The sequence below is a fragment of the Pipistrellus hanaki genome (assembly GCF_964339955.1).
Source record: "Pipistrellus hanaki genome assembly, chromosome: 1".
In the NCBI taxonomy this organism is placed as follows: domain Eukaryota; kingdom Metazoa; phylum Chordata; class Mammalia; order Chiroptera; family Vespertilionidae; genus Pipistrellus; species Pipistrellus hanaki.
In genome coordinates this window covers 161,876,392-161,894,979 of record NC_140503.1, presented here as the reverse complement: position 1 = coordinate 161,894,979, position 18,588 = coordinate 161,876,392, and the positions used below count along the sequence as shown (strand labels likewise).

The window sequence follows — 18,588 nt, the reverse complement described above, 5'->3', positions numbered from 1 at the left end:
CCTCAATGAAATTATAGCAAATTGGCTCCAGCAGAGCATCACAAAGATCATACACCACGACCAAGTAGGATTTATTCCAGGAATGCAAGGATGGTACAATATCCGCAAATCAATAAACGTGATACATCACATAAACAAATTGAAAGATAAAAATCATATAGTCATATCAATTGATGCAGAAAAAGCATTTGATAAAATCCAACACCCTTTCCTGATAAAAAAAACTCTCAACAATGTAGGAGTACAAGGATCATACCTCAACATAATAAAAGCTATATATGATAAACCCACAGCCAACATTATACTCAATGGGCAAAAACTAAAACCATTCCCTCTAAGAACAGGAGCAAGACAGGGTTGCCCACTCTCACCACTCCTGTTTGACATAATACTGGAAATACTAGCCATTGCAATTAGACAAGAAGAGGATATAAAAGGCATCCAAATTGGGAAAGAAAAAACAAAGTTATCCTTATTTGCAAATGAGATGATATTGTACATAAAGAACCCAAAAGACTCCATTAAAAAACTAATTGACTTAATAAATGAATTTGGCAATGTAGCAGGATACAAAATTAACGCCAAGAAATCTCTGGCATTTCTATATACCAATAGTGAACTTGCAGAAACAGAGACTAAAAAGGCAATTTCATTTACCATTGCACCAAAAAAAAAATAAGATACCTTGGAATAAACTTAACTAAGGAGGTAAAAGACCTATACACGGAAAACTACACAACACTGAAAAAAGAGATAGAGGAAGATGTAAAGAGATGGAAGAACATACCATGTTCATGGATTGGTAGAATCAACATCATCAAAATGTCCATACTTCCCAAAGCAATCTATAGGTTCAATGCACTCCCAATTAAAATACCAACAGCATATTTCACTGACCTAGAAAAAACTCTTCAAAAGTTTATTTGGAACAACAAAAGACCCCGAATAGCCACAGCAATCCTGAGAAAGAAGAGTAAAGTAGGAGGGATCTCAATACCAGATTTCAAGCTGTATTACAAAGCCACTGTTCTCAAAACAGCCTGGTACTGGCACAAGAACAGACATATAGATCAATGGAATAGAATTGAGAACCCAGATATCAACCCAAATCACTATGCTCAGTTAGTATTTGACAAAGGAGGCACAAACATACAATGGAGTCAAGACAGTCTCTTCAATAAATGCTGTTGGGAAAATTGGACAGATACATGCAAAAGAATGAAACTGGATCACCAACTTACACCACACACAAAAATAAACTCAAAATGGATACAGGACTTAAACATAAGACGGGAAACCATAAAAATACTAGAGGCATCCACAGGCAGCAAAATCTCAGACATATGCCAAAAGAACTTCTTCACTGATACTTCCCCTAGGGCAATGGAAGCTAAAGAGAAAATAAACAAATGGGACTACATCAAAATAAAAAGCTTTTTTACAGCAAAGAAACCATCAACAAAACAACAAGAAAGCCCTCGGTATGGGAGAACATATTTGCAAATGTTATCACTGATAAAGGTTTAATCTCCAACATCTACAGACAGTTTATACAACTTAATAAAAGGAAGATAAATGACCCAATTAAAAAATGGGCAATGGATCTAAATAGAATCTTCTCAAAAGAAGACAGAAGGAAGGCCAAGAGACACATGAAAACATGCTCAAAGTCACTAATTATCCAAGAAATGCAAATTAAAACAACAATGCGGTACCATCTCACACCTGTCAGAATGGCCAACATCAACAAATCAACAAACGACAAGTGTTGGCGAGGTTGCGGAGAAAAAGGAACCCTCGTGCACTGCTGGTGGGAATGTAGACTGGTGCAATCACTGTGGAGAACAGTATGGAGCTTCCTCAAAAAACTGAAAATGGAACTCTCATTTGACCCAGTAATCCCACTTCTAGGAATATATCCCAAGAAGCTAGAAACATCAATCAGAAAGGATATATGCACCCCTGTGTTCATAGCAGCACAATTTACAATAGCTAGGATTTGGAAACAGCCTAGGTGCCCATCAACAGATGATTGGATCCAAAAACAATGGTACATTTAAACAGTGGAATATTATGCTGCCATAAAAAAGAAAAAATTCTCATCGTTTGCAGCAACCTGGATGGAATTGGAGAACATCATGCTGAGTGAAACAAGCCAGTCAATGAAAGAGAGACACCACATGACCTCACTTATTTATGGATGATAAAGAACATTATAAACTGATGAACCAAAAGATAGATATAGAGACAGTAAAGCAACAAGCAGACTGTCAAATTACAGCTGGGAGATTGGGGAAATCTGGGGAAGATAAGAGATCAACCAAAGGACTTATATACATGCATATAAGTACAACCAATGGACACAAAACTCTGGGGAGAGAGGGTATATACGGGAGGGGGGGGGGCATTGGTATATGTACAAAAATAATAATTTAATTTAAATATATATTTAAAAAAATAATTTAAAAAATAAAAATCATATCACAGGCTCCGTAGCCAAGTGAGATGCCATACAGATCCTTAGAGCATCTGTATATTTCCACACAGTCCCTATTGTTGTGTTGTTGCTCATCCAGTCAGAGCCCAAGTCCCCTGAACTGAAAACACAGCCAAGTGAAGAGAGAAATATGTCAAGTATGAAATAGCTCACATGAATATGCTCCAATGGGAAATACTGTCTCATGCATTACTATAAACAGCATGCATACAAACACACACACACACACACACACACACACACACACACACGTGCCTCAAAGCAATAAAGGGCCTGCAGAGAGGGAAAGTAAAATAGCCTTGCTGAGCAATCATTACCGAGCAGGGGGGACGCCTGAAATCAACAAAGGACCAGTCATGGGGAATTTATAAGTTAATATCAGTCACACCTGCAAATTACTACAGTGAGACCCTGGCCAAATCCAGAATGCTATTTAAATGCATTTGGTGAGATATTTATACATCCCTTGGAGTCTCTGAGATGCTCTGAATCTAAATTTGTCCATGATCCCAATTAAGTGCAGTGGAAGTAATATCTATCACAGAGCAGATGAAGCGAATTTAACTGCACATGCTTGAGAATCTCTAATGCATTTATCCACACAGCCTGTGATTCAGGGTGTAAATTTATCGTTTGTATTTAATGGGAAATCGGATTTTTTTTTTTCTCACTGCTTAAAAATAACTCTCGATGATAGAATCAGGGGCTTAGAAAGGGAGTGGACTGACAATTCTCGGGCAAAAGCGAAGGTGGCGGGTTTGGGAAAAGATTGAACAAAAATCTTACGCCTATAGATGAGGACAATGGGGGGGGCGGTAAGGGTATGGGGTGGAGTGGGAACTGGGTGGAGGGGAGCAAAGTGGGGGGAAAAGAGGAACAACTGTAATAATCTGAACAATAAAGATTCATTTTAAAAAATAATAATAATAACCCTCGAAGGCCTTAAACAACCCCAAACACAAAACATTCCACCCGTACCTTCTAGGAGTTTAGCAAAGCATATCTTTCCAGCTGTTAGCCAAAATAACCCCTTTTGAATGATGATTTACACACACGTCGCATCCTTTCATCCCCCTTGTTTTCATGGAAAAGGTCAAAGCCATCAGGCCGACATGCTCAGCCAGAGTCGGAGAGACTCATCATTTCACAACCGTGAAGTGGAACTCACACAGCAAATGAGGCTAATCACTCAGCAAGTACAAGGAAAAGAGATTATGAGATCATCATTTTCTCACCAATTGAGAATCACTGTGCATAAAAGTAGAAATTAATAGGAAAAAATTCAGAACACTTACCAAGAAAATAAGAGCACTAATAAAATAATCTCTCATCTGGGAAATGACTTTCCATTTCAAGCAAAACACAAAGCTGTCAGATACACACAAGATAAGACAGCAAGAAAGCAACTCGTCCTGAAAACAATTTCTGTTGCTTCAGTCTCAAAATATGATTTATGACACAGAATGCCCTGAGTGGCCTTGCAAATGCCACTCGCCTGGCGTCAGCAGCGCTCTTTTGCTGGCAAGTGGGAAATACGTCTGCTTGCATTTATTTGGATCTTTTCTAAATCTGTCAGCAAAGATGTTGTAAAGACTGGTGAGGTTACCTAATGGGAGTTCACTGGTGCAGACCTCCCTTTTCCTCGTAAAACCTTCTAGAAATCTTGCTTAACTTTTCCCAGATGAGCATCTCCCAATGACAACAGCCAATACAACAATAGCATGGGAGGCTTTTTAAAAATAAATTCTTGAACTCTACAACAGGAGTTTCTGATTCTGGGGTGGAATCAGAAACAAGCAGCATTTTGACTAAAACACCCAGGTGAGCCCTGGCCAGGTTGCTCAGGTGGTTGGAGGTCATCTCATACATAAAAAGTTTACAGGTTTGATCCCCGGTCAGGGCATATAGGAGAGGCACGGATCAATGTTTCTCTCTCTCTCTCTCTCTCTCTCTCTCTCTCTCTCTCTCTCTCTCTCTCTCTCTCTCTCCCTCTCTCTCTCAAAAAAAACAACAACAACAAAAAAAAAACCAAGCATATCCTTGAGTGAGAATTTGAAAAAAGAAAGCACACCAGAGAGAGAGAGAGAGAGAGAGAGAGAGAGAGAGAGAGAGAGAGAGAGAGAGAAGAAGAAGAAGAAGAAGAAGAAGAAGAAGAAGAAGAAGGAGGAGGAGGAGGAGGAGGAGGAGGAGAGAAACACAACACTCAGGTGATTCTGATGCAACTGCATTTTGGGAAATACTGTTATTAGCAGCAGTAAGATTTTCTTGACATCCTCACAAAAGCTCATTTAACCCAGAATATAACTGAAATAGGAGTAATGTCATCTGCAGCTTTGAATACTCCTCCCCCTCGTCTCATATCCTTAGGCTGACCGCCCAACTGCTCTGAGCAGCGAGGAAGCTGGTGTGAGGTCTGATGAACCCAGGAGGTGGCCCCACTCCTGGAGGCCAAGTAAGTGGAGCGAGACAGCAGCAACTGTCATATAAAAGGGACGCCCATAATTCACATCCCCCCCTGAACTCGTCACCCCATAGAGAATGCTGATTAAGATCCTAGTGGTTTAAAAGAATGAAAGTAGCTCCCCAACTTCACTTATAGCCAAGTAATAATATCGGGGGGAAAAACCTAGCCTCATTAATTTTTGTATGATAATAACATTTCCAGAGGAGCGTAGCTTATTTGGGGTTTTCTTCCCATAGAAATTAATTGAAAATAATATTCAATTACAGAATCTAAGACCCAAAACAAAGACTGAATTAAACACTGTTTTCCTTGTGAACAGGGAACTATACCAAAGGGCTTAAGATACTGACTCTCTAGTACAGTGTCCAAAGTGATAAAGAAAAAATATATAAAGAACACGAATTGTTCTAAGTGGCAGAAAGATTGCAGAGATCCTTTGCATGATGGCCTGCTAGGATCTTAGTCTAGCAAAGGTTGTTAAAGGCACTGGACATGAACAGGCCATTTTTAACTTAAAAAAAAAAAAATCCACCAAGCTTACAGCAGAGTAGCTTCTCGACCTTGAATGACACAACATGACAATTTTATTGGCTGACCTTTCAAAAGAGAGAAGATCTAATTAGACACTCTGATGTGCAGGTTCCAAATTATGATGAGCAAGCAGGGGTCTCTAATCCCCCACCACTCCAGCTAAGCATTAGGGAGTAATATTGCTAATTAAAATGCAGCATTCCAACCTGAAAGAGAGCCCCCTGCTCCAGTCCACATTGGTTGAGCCTGCTGCTTCTGCTCTCTCTCCCCAACACACTACCTACTATTTCCCACCATAGAGAGTTCCCTTATTACAATATTCACTGTATTTCTATAACAGATGCAACGTGTTTACCTGGGCGCCTGGAGACTGACTCTCTTCAGGTGGGTAATCATTTGAATGATGAAAGTCAAGAAATCACTATAATCCCCACCTTCCCTCCTGCACAAAATACATTCCATGTGGATTAAAGATTTAAAGCTAAACAATAAGCACACAAAATTCTAGAAAAACAAATGAGCATCTTTGCCACAGATTTTATAATAGTAAAAACCTAGCAAAACATTTTAAAGACTGAACATGCTAACATAAATTAAGGTATATTTGTGCAGTGGCTACTAAAATAGCTCTTTAAAAAGAGGAGGTACAATTCTATATTCTGACCTAGAAAGATGTCTATGACATTGGTGAGTGAAAAGGGAAATTAAAGTATGCATTAAACAAACAAACAAAAGAAATATGTGAGTGCATGCATAAAAGAAGCCCTGGGGGAGGAATATACAAACCATTAACCTTTGTTCTACCAAGGGGTGAGAATATGGGACTTCTCTTCATATACTTTATGCCTTTCAGCATAGTTTGAATTTTTGCTACCACAAGAAAGTACAGGCAGTGCCCTCGGCGGTCCCGGATTTGTCTCTTGCTTCAACAGTGTATGAACAGAAAAGATCCAAGGACGCCCCTTCTTCCAGCCTCTAGCCACTCTCCTGCGTCTCATCCAGTCACCACCTTCAGAACCAACTTGGGGACCAGCCAACACTGGGGTGGTTTTTTTTGTTTTGTTTTATTTTGTTTTTTGTTTGGTTTTTTTATCCTTAATTCCTCATTGCCGAACAACCATGAGCTCCCAAATTCGTCAGAATTATTCCACCGAGATGGAGGCTGTGGTCAACCACCTGGCCAGCCTGCATCTGCAGGCCTCCCACACCTACCTCTCGCAGGGCTTCTATTTCCACTCGGACGATGTGGCTCTCGAGGTGTGGGCCACTTCTTCCGCGAGTAGGCGGGAGGTGGCGGAGGAGAAGCGCTGAGCATCTCTTAAAGTTGCAAAACAAGCTTAGTGGCCATGTTCTCTTCCAGGATGTGCAGAAACCTTCCCAAGATGAGTGGGCAAAACTCATGGAGGCCACCCTGGCCTTGAAGAGGAACCAGAATCAGAATCAGACCCTTTTGGAGCTGCATGCTCTGGGTTCTACCTGTGCAGACCTCATCTCTGTGACTTCCTCAGAACCACTTCTTGGGGCGAAGGAGGTGAAACTCATCAAGAAGATGGGTGACCACCTGACTAACATCCGCAGACTGGCCGGCCCCCAGGCTGGGCTGGGCAAGTATGTCTTCGAAAGACTCACCCTCCAGCACGACCAGGAGTTCAGAGGCCTTTGAGAGGCCCCTCTGCATTCCCCTGGTGTCTCTGGCTTTTACCTGAGCCTCTTCCCAAAACTACTAGCCATTCTTTAAACACCCTGAAGCCCGCTCCCATGCATTGGACCAAATGAAAGCAATAAAGCTTTTTGCACAAAAAAAGGAAGGAAGGAAAGCCATCTCTCTCCATTGATGAGGTGAGGACTTTGGAAAGAAGGCAAACTGCTCCTGATCTGTTGGCCTCACTAAACCTGAATAAAAATAAAACCTACATTTTAAAACAGTGTGTAAGGAAGGTGATATGCAGTGATGATGAACAGTGCTATTTTAGGTAGATGGTCTGGGAAGACATCTATAAAAAAGATGTCTTTTGAACAGAAACCGGTAAGCAATAAGGAAGAGAAATGCCTGGAATAAAGAAAATAATCAACCTCCTGTCTAGTTAATTTGCTCATTTCTAAAGCATCTCTCCCTTCTTTCCTCCCATGATTTTGATAGAATCATTTTCTTTTGTTTCTCTCTTGCCTTTCTGACCCAGCTGTCCATGCCCCTCACTGCCTCCCTGGGGTTCCAGAGAGCCTCCTCCCCGCTCCCCTCCAGGTTCTCCAGGGTCTCTGGTGGTAGAGATGATTTTTTTGTTTGTTTTGTTTTTTGTTTTTTTAATATATTTTATTGATTTTTTGTACAGAGAGGGAAGGGAGAGAAATAGAGAGTTAGAAACATCAATGAGAGAGAGTCATCGATCAGCTGCCTCTTGCACACCCCCTACTGGGGATATGCCTGCAACCAAGGTACATGCCCTTGACCGGAATCAAACCTGGGGCCCTTCAATCCCCAAGCCGACGCTCTATCCATTGAGCCAAACCGGTCCTGGAGGTAGAGATGTTTTAAGGGCTGGTTTATCCTCATGGACAGTTCCAAGAACTCACTGGCCTTCCACAAACTATCCACAGATACTGCAGATTTGGCCTGTCTATCACCAAACTCACTATCTTCTCCCCAACCCTATCCAAACCTAAAAACCTCCAGTATTTTCCACCTGGACTATAAAAATGTCGCAATTGGTTCTTTTCCCTCCAAACTCTCCCGAAGCCAATTCAGACTCTATGATGTTGCCAGAGGGCTCTGATCATGGCACTTCCCTACCCAATAGCTTCTCTGGTTTCCCACTGCCTACAACAGAAAGTCCAACTCTGCGAGCCCTGATCTATGTCATTTCAGCTTCGTTTCCAGCAAAACCCACCATAATCTCAAGCCTTTGTCCCACCAGGTTAATAACCATCCCAAACCCCAAAGTTCATTGTCATCTTTGAATATAATAATCTTCAACTCCAATGCAGCCACAAACTCTCATAAACACTCCCTGGATATCCTAATTGCGAAAGATAGGCATGTCTATTATTAAAAATAAAGAAAAAACCTAATGAATAATATTGAAATCACTACCTATAATACTGCCACCTACTACTATCCACTGATAAGTATTAATTGAATATCTACTATGTGCGGAGAACAAGATAGAACTAGATACAGAGAAAGTAGAAACTCTTAAATACATTTGAATGAAACTAGGTGGCAGGGGCTTTGCATATGCTGTTCCCTCTCTCTGGAATTTCCTTAACCCCTTTCTTAAATGGCAAACTTCTCTTATCCTTAAAGATTAATTCAAGCCTCTCCTCCATTATGAATCTTTTCTGATTTCCTTCATATTGAGCTGATTACCATTTGATTTTTATCACTGTGTACCTTCTTTATCCTGTCATGTTAGCTCCTATTACACCCTAGTAAAGGGTGTTTTTTTCTCAAAAATTTTGTCTGTTTTTATTTATTTCAGAGAGAGGAAGTGAGCAATAGAAACAATGATGAGAGAGAATCATTGATCGGCTGCCTCCTACACACCCCCTACTAGGGATCAAGCCAGCAACCTGAGCATGTACCCTGACTGGGAATTGAACTGTGACCTCCTGGTTCATGGGTCAGCACTCAAGCACTGAGCCACACTGGCTGGGCTATTAAAGTGTGTGGCTGTGTGTATCTTTCTCCTCTTCTAGTCTATGAAACTTTGAGGCAGAAAACCATGGTGACCATATCCAGTCCTGACACACAGCAGGCCCTTGGAAAACATGTTACTGACCCATGCTTCACAGAGTTTGTTTTGAGTCAGAGAAACTCAAGTGGTTTCAGTAGCTGCAGCTCCACTTGACAAAAGCTATGTGTATTTTCCAAACACCTCTTCTTATCTTAAAGCGTTTCCCAGGTCATGTTTTAAATGCAATAACATTTATAACTCATTTTAATGGACATGTTGCACAATAAGCAAGTCCTGCTAGATAGTGAGGCAAATTAGGAGTCATTTGGTAGAGTTTATACTCCCAGTGAGCCTGCTAAAATTACTTAGCCCTTTCTTCTCACTAAACTCTGACAGTTTCAAAGCATTTAAAATAATCGATTATCTAATCCTTGCAGCACCTCTCTGGGCTTAGCCAGTGCTCTCAAAACAGAATATATATATAAAACAGCTATTCTGTGAAGCGGTTGGACTATCTAATGATGCATAGCACCTGAGCCATCAGCAGCCTATACTCACGAGTAAGACACCAGCACAAAATTCTCACTTCACGGGGACACCCTGCTTCTAGCCCTCACCATCTGAAGCAATTCCACAGACTTGAGGTAGAGTTACCAGAGCTAGAGCCACCAGGATTATCTGTGGGAAACAAAGTGTCATTTCAACAAGCAGAAATATATGGTGCAATGGGCAGGAGTACACATAACATGAACACAAAGATAGCTGCACCAAATGTAGAGGAGCTAAGATGACAGCTTTGTAATTGCCCAGGCCTTACCAGTAAGGGAGCTACTCAGTGTAAACTGAAGGGAACTAAAAAATTGTATTATATACACATCTATTTATATTTAAACTAATATAATAATTAACATTTTTGAGTACTCATACATATTCTCATAACAATTCTGTGAAATAGGTAATACTTGCCCCACTTTAAATTTGAGAAAATGGAGGCCCAGAGTGGTTAAATTATCAAGTGATGGGGATATACTCAAACCTGGATCAATCTGACACCAAAAGGAAAATAACCATTATAGCACACTACTTCCCAGTAACATAAGCATTCATTGTACTGTTTTACCCATCAAGGGCCCCAGCAAGAATGGATGGCACATTGAGGAAAGTTTAATAAAAGGCCTGTCTACAATGGGGTAGGGAAACCTCAAGGGACAATGCAATTGGGATCAGTGGTCTGTCCCTGTTAATACCCATATGCCTAAAAGGGCAAGGAGGTTACTGGAATTTGGAAACAAAGAGGGTGTGTGGAGAGGGACATGTTATAGAAACCGTAAGCTAGTCCAGAAATACAGCCAAGGCTCTGGACAACAAAAAGGGGAAGGGCAATAAATGCACAGGCCTCATTCCCCTCCCTCCCTATAATCCCTGCCAAAGTTCCCACGGGCCAAGCCAACCTAGGGCCAAAAGGTGAGGTGGCCTGGTGAAGTAATCCTACCACAAGGGCACAGAATTCAGTGGAAAAACTGAAGAGAGAATCTGAAAACGGAAACAGGTTGACCAAACATGAACATAAGTGAGAATCATGGGCCAGGAGATTTTTTTTTTTTCTGAGTCAGCAAAAAGAGGCATAGAAAGATACATTATTCCAAAGGATGAGAGTGGGAGGTGGGAAGAAAGAAGGTTTGGCTTAAAACATGGTTTCTTAAAAATCACAATTAAGACTACAGAAAAATATATAATACTAGAGGCCTGGTGCACGAAATTTGTGCATGGGAGGGGAGTCCCCTCAGCCCAGCCTGCACCTTTCCAATCCAGGATCCCTTAGAAGATGTCTGACTGCCAGTTTAGGCTCTCTGGGATTGGGCCTAAACTGCTAGTCAGACATCCCTCTCACAATCCTGGACCGCTGACTTCTAATCGCTCACTTGCCTGCCTACCTGATTGCCCCTAACTGCTCACCCCTGCCTGCCTGATCACTCCTCAATGCTGGCCTGATTGCCCCTAGTTGCCCCCCACTGCCTGCCTGGTTACCCCCAACTGCCCCTCCCTGCCAACCTAATTGCCTCCAACTGCCCCCTTTGCTGGCCTGGTTGCCCCTAACTCCACTCCCCACCAGCCTGGTTGCCTCTTACTACCCCCCCTACCCCCCGCCAGCCTAGTCACCCCCAACTTCCCCCCTGCCAGCCTGGTCGTCCCACACAGCCTGCTTGTTCAGTCGTTTGGTCATCCCTCAATAACCCCCCTGCTGGCCTACTTGTAGACAGCCATCTTGTGAGGGTGTGAGGGTTAATTTGCAAATTACCTCTTTATTATATAGTATATCCTTAAATTAAACTTTATGATAAATTAAGAATTATCAAAATATAACTATAATTTTGCTTGTTTTGTATGTGTTCTACCTGAAGGCTTGATGACTTAAAGGAAAAGCAAAAAAGTTGAATTAAACTATTCAGGGAAAATAACTGGACTGAAAAAGCAGTCACTTTCAGTCAATCCTCCTTCCCCATATTTTCTACTGAATAGTAAGTTCAGATAATGCCTGAGCACAACTCCTAAGAGGCTCCCTTTTGGAAATGAGCAAAATCATGAGAACTGAAGAAGAGGAAATAGAGACAAAAACAACAAATGGAATATTTAAAAATGAAAAAATGAAGGTAACCTTTTATTAGGACATCAGAGAAGGGTTCCTTGAATTTAGTAAACAGGTACCATATATTGAAAAAATTCCTATAGGTTCTTTTTCAAGTTTCACTTTATTGAATTTCTGTGTAATGAGGAATAAGTCTACCATTAAAGAATAAATGGACATTGAAACAAATGCCTACTATAGAATAATATTCAATTTGAGATTAAATACAGATGCTCCTCAATTTACAATGGGGTTACATCTCAATAAACCCATCATAAGTTGAAAACATCATAGCTTTGACTACCTTAAACATGATTATAACACATTAGCCTACAGTTAGGCAAAATTACCTAAGACAAAGCCCATGTTATGATAAAGTGTTGGATATCTCATGTAATTTTATTATGCATATTGCTTTCACACCAATGTACAGTGGAAAATGGTAAATTGAACTACCATAAGCTAAAGACATCTGTACAGACATTGGTGCAGCCCATTATAACTTTAAGACAACCTTTGACATTCAGAAGCAGAGTCTTTGCGGCCTTAAAAAATATATTATGCAATCTGCTGAGAGAGCAGAACTCAATTGAAAAGCAAAGATGGAAAGATGTGCTACACTCTTCATGGTTTTTGGATCGATGGCTGCATGGAAACTGAAGGAAGGCAGTTGAGCCCCAAAGGCTCCCCTTTAATGTACTTCCTGGTCTGAGGGATGTCTCACCTGTCGCAGAGACGGGGCTCCATCAGCATGTACATCCATTAGTCATCACAGGAGCAGAGCTGGCTGTATTATCAAATAGTGATGACCAGAGTTCTCTGACTCACCGTCAAAAGGGAAAGGCCCAAAGTCAGCAGGCCCTTCATAATGCAGACCCTGCTCCATGGCTTTACCTCACAGGCAGCTGCAGGTTTAGCCTAAAGTGTAACTGATGGGGCAGGGAAGCCCATCTCGGATTATCAGGGCTGGCAGGGAAGGAACAACTATTCTAGTGTAAATCCCCCCCTTTACAGGGGAAAGGAAGCAAAGCCCCAAAGGACTAAGATGGAAGGCATTCCACGCCAAGGGGAAACTGGCCATTTTTTTCTCTCTCTTTTGACAGAACTTTACATCTTTCAGGTCAAAATTTAATACATTTAGCACAATGGCAAAAGTAAATAAAATAACCTTAAAAAAGTAGCCATACTTTTCATAGGCTTAGATATTAAAAAGAGAATAGTCACCGTAAGTGAAATTAGAGCATGAGTTGAGCTAGAAGTGGGAAGAAGTATGTGGCCAAAGGCAGAATCTGAATGAATGTGGAAAAACAAATAAGATGGGGAGCAGCTGAGTGTAGGGGCTTGTGTAGGTCTATCCGAGTTCAATGTCCATAGTTTACTTCAGAATCTGCAATATGGACAATGAGACCCAATAATGTATTAGTCAGCTTAAGCTTTACTCAAGGGGCAGTCAGTTGTCCTAATCAGGAACCCTCATTCATGGGGTAAAAGCTTACATACCACAGGGCCTACTGCTATTTGTGCTTTGGGTATTCATATCTTGGTCCTCAACACTGCTCTTACTAATGAGAATAAAGAATCCCATAATCATAGAACCTTAATCTGCGCCATGGATGTAGAAACAGGCTTTGGCCAGGGAAAACAGTGGTACTCAAGGTAATGTGTTAAAATACCTGTTATATTGCCCCACCTTGCATGAGCAGAGTAAAAGAACAGCCTGGAGCCTGCGTCCATCTGTAAGGGTGACACTTCATTTGTCAGTACTCCTGTGTCCTACCCCTCACCGATGGGAATGCAAACAGAAACAGAGAGGGCTGCTGAGGAGAGAAACAGGCAAATGGACACTCAGGACAGAGATTATGTGATGCTTTGTTTTCAGAAGCAGAAGTTCTTGGATATGTGATCATCAGTTTTTAAGCTTTTGAATGCATTTCTTTCAACATATACTATACAGAGTGACTATTGGTTACCCTAAAGCCTGTATTTTATTTTTTTTTAAAAAAGAAATTAAAGGAAACTGCATGCTTAGCCACCTCTAACCCCCACCCTACACAAAAATATGCTACCCAGCAACAAACACAAAATCTCCAAGATTATGCTGACTTTCTTCTCTGCATTTTACTAGCTAAGTTACCTTCAAGTAATCAAATCTATTTCAGTCTCTAATTTTCATATGGTAGCACAATGCAGCAATCTGCTGATAAGTACATATCCTGCAGTGCTTCTAGGTGGAAATTTTAAAACATACCTCTTGCAATTTTTAATCATTTCCATCTAAATAATTTTCAAGTTTTTACAAAACCCCATTTTGTAAGCATCTCCAACTAATAGGGTTTTGTATAATTATAATACCTTACCTCAAATATCTTCATGAATTATTTCAGTATTAAATTATAAGTCCACTTTTCTTACAGTATATCCATTTTTCATAACATCTCCAGCTAATTGCCTTTTCAAACTCTATACTAAACAAGGAGAAAGGACACATTGCAAATCAATGGACAGTAACATTGGTGACTGCCGGGGCTGCTGTAATACTAAATACTGAAGAGGAAGCAGTCAATTGTACAGAACCAATTGAGTTTCTTTGCATAAACCTTTAATGAAATGCGACTGCTGAATTAGAAGTTGGGCAACCCTGACCCAGATTCTTCAAGTAAGAGTAGTTGGCCTACATGTCTGTCAAGATTGTGCATTAGAGTATATTCTTAATCAGTGAGCAATCAAAACAAATATTTCAGTCCGCTTCATAAATCCATGCTGCGTGATTGCATCTGACACATCTAGGAGACGATATCCCTTACAGTTCACTTCCCCTGTCTCTAAATGTAAACCGTGTTGACTTAAACAGAGCTTTTCATTCTGCCCTTTACTACAAAGATATGGGAGGATTCAGAGGACATGGTGAAGCAAGAATTCCTCACTGGTCACTGGAATATGAATTATGATAACCGGCAGCCCTTCCCCAACCAAGACTGAGGCTGCCAGAGTTGGTAGGGTTCTCCCAAATTAAGCACAGGAAGAAATTAACAGGGGGAAAAAGAGTGTCAGTGATGTTTATTTCAATTTATTAGTGGTAGTGAAATAAATAGAGGGGGGAAAAGGAAATCACTTCAATCTCCATCAATAGGGAAGCAATTGCATAAATTGTTGCCCATTTACTCATGGACTATTACAAAACCAGAGAAGCGATATAAAAGGTTGAGCACACAGAATGTAGAGCCTGGGTTGCTCACTCTACCACTTCCTAATCTGTGTGACTCTCTTCAATTTATCAGTTTCCTCAAATGGAAAATGCTGATAACTGTGCCTTTCTCATAAGGTTGACAAGGAGATTAAGCAAAGTACTTACAAGCATAATTTGGACATAGTAAGCTTCCATTAAAAGAAGCTATTAATAATTAAAAGAATTAATTGTCTAATTGGAACTAGTAACCGAATGGATGTTCTTGGCAAAGTAATAATCACGGTAAGACAATATAAAAAGGTGACCCTATATATTTATCTACCACAGAAAAAGGCATGGAAGATGCATACCATTGAAAGGAGAGAGAAAAAAATTGTTTTTCTTTATATACTTTTGTGTTGTTTGATTTATTATAATAAACTTTTATTATGTATGTAACTTGTTAAATCCAGCAAGGTAAAACATATATTTGGATACATAAAGTCAGGAGACATTTGGCCTTGGACCTAGACACGGAAACCAACACTGAAAGAGAGTATGGCGAGCCAGGCCTGATTTGGTATCTCCTTCTTAACTGTTTATCTGTTTAGCTAGACTTCAAACCCCTTGAGGACACTGTCTGTTGGTCATTAACTGGATCGGTGCCCATAGACGTTATATTAATGGACAACTCCAACCAGAGGGCATTGATTTTGCATGTGCCACTGAGGTTAGACTTGGTGATACTGAAGAAAGAACAAAAGAGATTTCTTTCTCATTCACGTTACATCTCCAGGTCAACCACAGCTCTGTGTCAGGATTCTCTGGAAATCCACACTGATGGACCCCAGACTTCATCTAAACATTGCTGAGCTCGTGGCAGGAGGAAGAGAAAACATGGAGAGCTACATATTGGCTCCTAAAGCTTTGCCTGGAAATGACTCATCTCTCTGCTCACAGTTTATTTGACAAAGAAAATCAATCATGTGGTTGTGCGTGATTTCACCAGGGTGGAGATGTGTAGTCTTCCATCAGGAAAGACTCCTATGTGGGTGAAAGGTACTGCAGTTAACTGATTCTCTATTATTCTGTCATCCTCATCTCTCTTCTCTTTTTGAGAAGAGGTTTACAACCCCTTATCTGAAATCCTTGGGGCTAGATACATTTTAGAACTCAGAATTTTTCATATTTTATGCAGCCATTATTAAGTAATACACTAAATGGGATCTAGGAACACTTTGTATTAATATTTCTGCAGCAAAATACGTAAGTATCCACATTAAATGGGATAAGTAAAGCCTTCCAGTTTAGATCTGTTATTTCCACTGAATAAATTTTCACCTGACTTACGGGGAAAAAAATTTTAATTTTCAGAACTGTTTGGAGTTCAGAATTGCAGGCAATAGATTGTAGATGAAAATAATCAAGAATTAATTATAGAGCCCTAACCAGTTTGGCTCAGTGGATAGAGCATCAGTCTGCAGACTGAAGAGTCCCAGGTTCGATTCTGGTCAAGGGCATGTACCTTGGTTGCGGGCACAACCCCAATAAGGGGTGTGCAGGAGGCAGCTGATCGATGTTTCTCTCTCATTGATGTTTCTAACTCTTTATCCCTCTCCCTCTCTGTAAAAAAATCAATAAAATATATTTTAAAAAGAATTAATTATTGAGTAAATCTACTTAATGTCTATTCTTCTAACAGAAAAGAAGCAAAACTCATAATCAATAAAGTGTTTAAAAGGAAAATCAAATATTTTGGCAAGGCCATGAGGCTTCCATACTGTCAGGACAGTATGGTTTATGGTTCTAATTAAACCTATAGCATTCAAAGAATGAAAACTAAATCCTTTGAGCATGCTTCAAATTTCTCTTTATTATCTTTAATATCAAAGATATTAGTTTATTTTAATAAACTCCAAGTAGGTAAAAATTTGGATCTACTGAGCAACAGTATGCTAGGAAAATCATCCTGAATAAATATTTTTAAAAGAAATCAAAAAGAAAACTGAGAAGCACATGTCTCACACCAACCCCAGTCTTCAGACCATCACACGCTACGGAGATCAGTTAGCCTCCTCTTAGCTCGAGAAGAATGCAAAGCAGTCATTGATTCAGGAGGGAATGTGGAAAGGAGTGAGATTTGTGGTACAAGACCTAGGTTGGATTCTCAATTCGCTCTCTCACTTACTTGCTGAGTGAAATTTAGCAACATTCTGGGCATTCATTTCTAATGTAGAAGGTGGGATTGGTGAACAATCTTGCCTATCCAACTACATTTCAGGATGGCTGAGAAGCTCAGAGGACGTAACTTGCAAACTACCATGATGCTGGCTTCTTAAACCAGTCCTTGGGTCAGGTGTTAGAATCCTTTCCATCCATCTTTCTTCCTTATGAACATACACGATAGACCAACTTAAGAAGTCACTGTGCTTGCCCTAGCTGGTTTGGTTCAGTGCATAGAGTGTCAGCCTGAAAACTGGTTCGATTCTGATCTCCAATAAAGGGTGTGCAGGAGGCAGACAATCAATGATTCTCTCTCGTCATTGATGTTTCTATATCCCTCTTCCTTCCTCTCTGAAATCAATAAAAATATATTTTTTTAAAGAAGTCACTGTGCTTGTCCCATCTTGAGGTACATTTTGCTCTTTTAAAATCTATGTAAAAATGTCCTGACTGATGTTGCATCAGCTCATGCACGAAAGGGTTGCAGGTTTTATTTCAGTCCTAGTTGGGATATGTGTAGGAGGTAACCAATTGATGTGTCTCTCTGGCATCTCTCTTTCTCTATCTCTTTCTCTCTCTCTCTCTCTCTCTCTTTCTCTCTCTCTCTCTCTCTCTCTCTCTCTCTCTCTCTCTCTCTCTCTCTCTCTCTCTCCTTCTAATCTCTCTAAATATCAATGGGAAAAAATATTCTCAGGTAAAGATTAACAAAAAATGAAATAAATAAAATCACAGTAAAAGATGTGAGCCAAGGTGGGGCTGCTGTTAGCTCACTGGAAAGTCAGAGGAAAGAGGGCCTTGGAGATAAGTTCAGGGGATAAGCCAGGGATGTGCTGCTACTGTCTGCTGCTTTCCTAGTTGCAAGTCACCTGAGTACCCTTAGAATTTAGGAGAAAAAGAACAGAGAAACAAGGTGGGGCATGCTATAGTGGGAACATGCCATTAGGGTCTTCGTCTTCATTTTTTATCTTTCTTTGGCCAGAGGGAATCCTAGAGGAGGTCTCAGGGAGTGTTTTAACAGACTATTCATTAGCTTTCTAGTTGTGTTCTTCAATATGTTGATGCATCAAAATATGCATATAGAGGGGTCAGGGATAGTTTCTGGTTAGTTTTATTTTCAAAGAACAGCATCAAAAAGGGACCAGGATCAGGCCAGTCTGCCCTGGGTTGGTCTAGAATGTGCAAACCATTTCCTCCTAAGAGTCCTTGGTTAGGGAAGATAAAACTGAGCTATTCATTAGCTGGCTGTGAATCGCTTCTATTGGTTGGCCTTGTTTAATTATTTTGTTTCATTTTCCCTTATTCTACTTGGCAAGGAATTTCCCTAGCTTCATACTTACTATCCTGCCACAATATGACTTTCCATCCCACGCACTAAGATCCTATGGGCCAACTGCCCGTGCATCTGGCCCC

The 18,588-nt window shown here is 40.5% G+C and overlaps 1 long non-coding RNA gene and 1 pseudogene across 2 annotated transcripts in view; both read left to right on the top strand.

The window, feature by feature from the left end:
- LOC311622206 overlaps positions 1–18,588 on the top strand; it is a 198,209-nt gene that overhangs the window by 41,814 nt on the left and 137,807 nt on the right. The window lies entirely within an intron of this gene.
- On the top strand, positions 6,612–7,155 carry LOC311612609 (ferritin light chain-like; annotated as a pseudogene). Its single transcript has one exon. The product of its transcript is annotated as a ferritin light chain-like (transcript).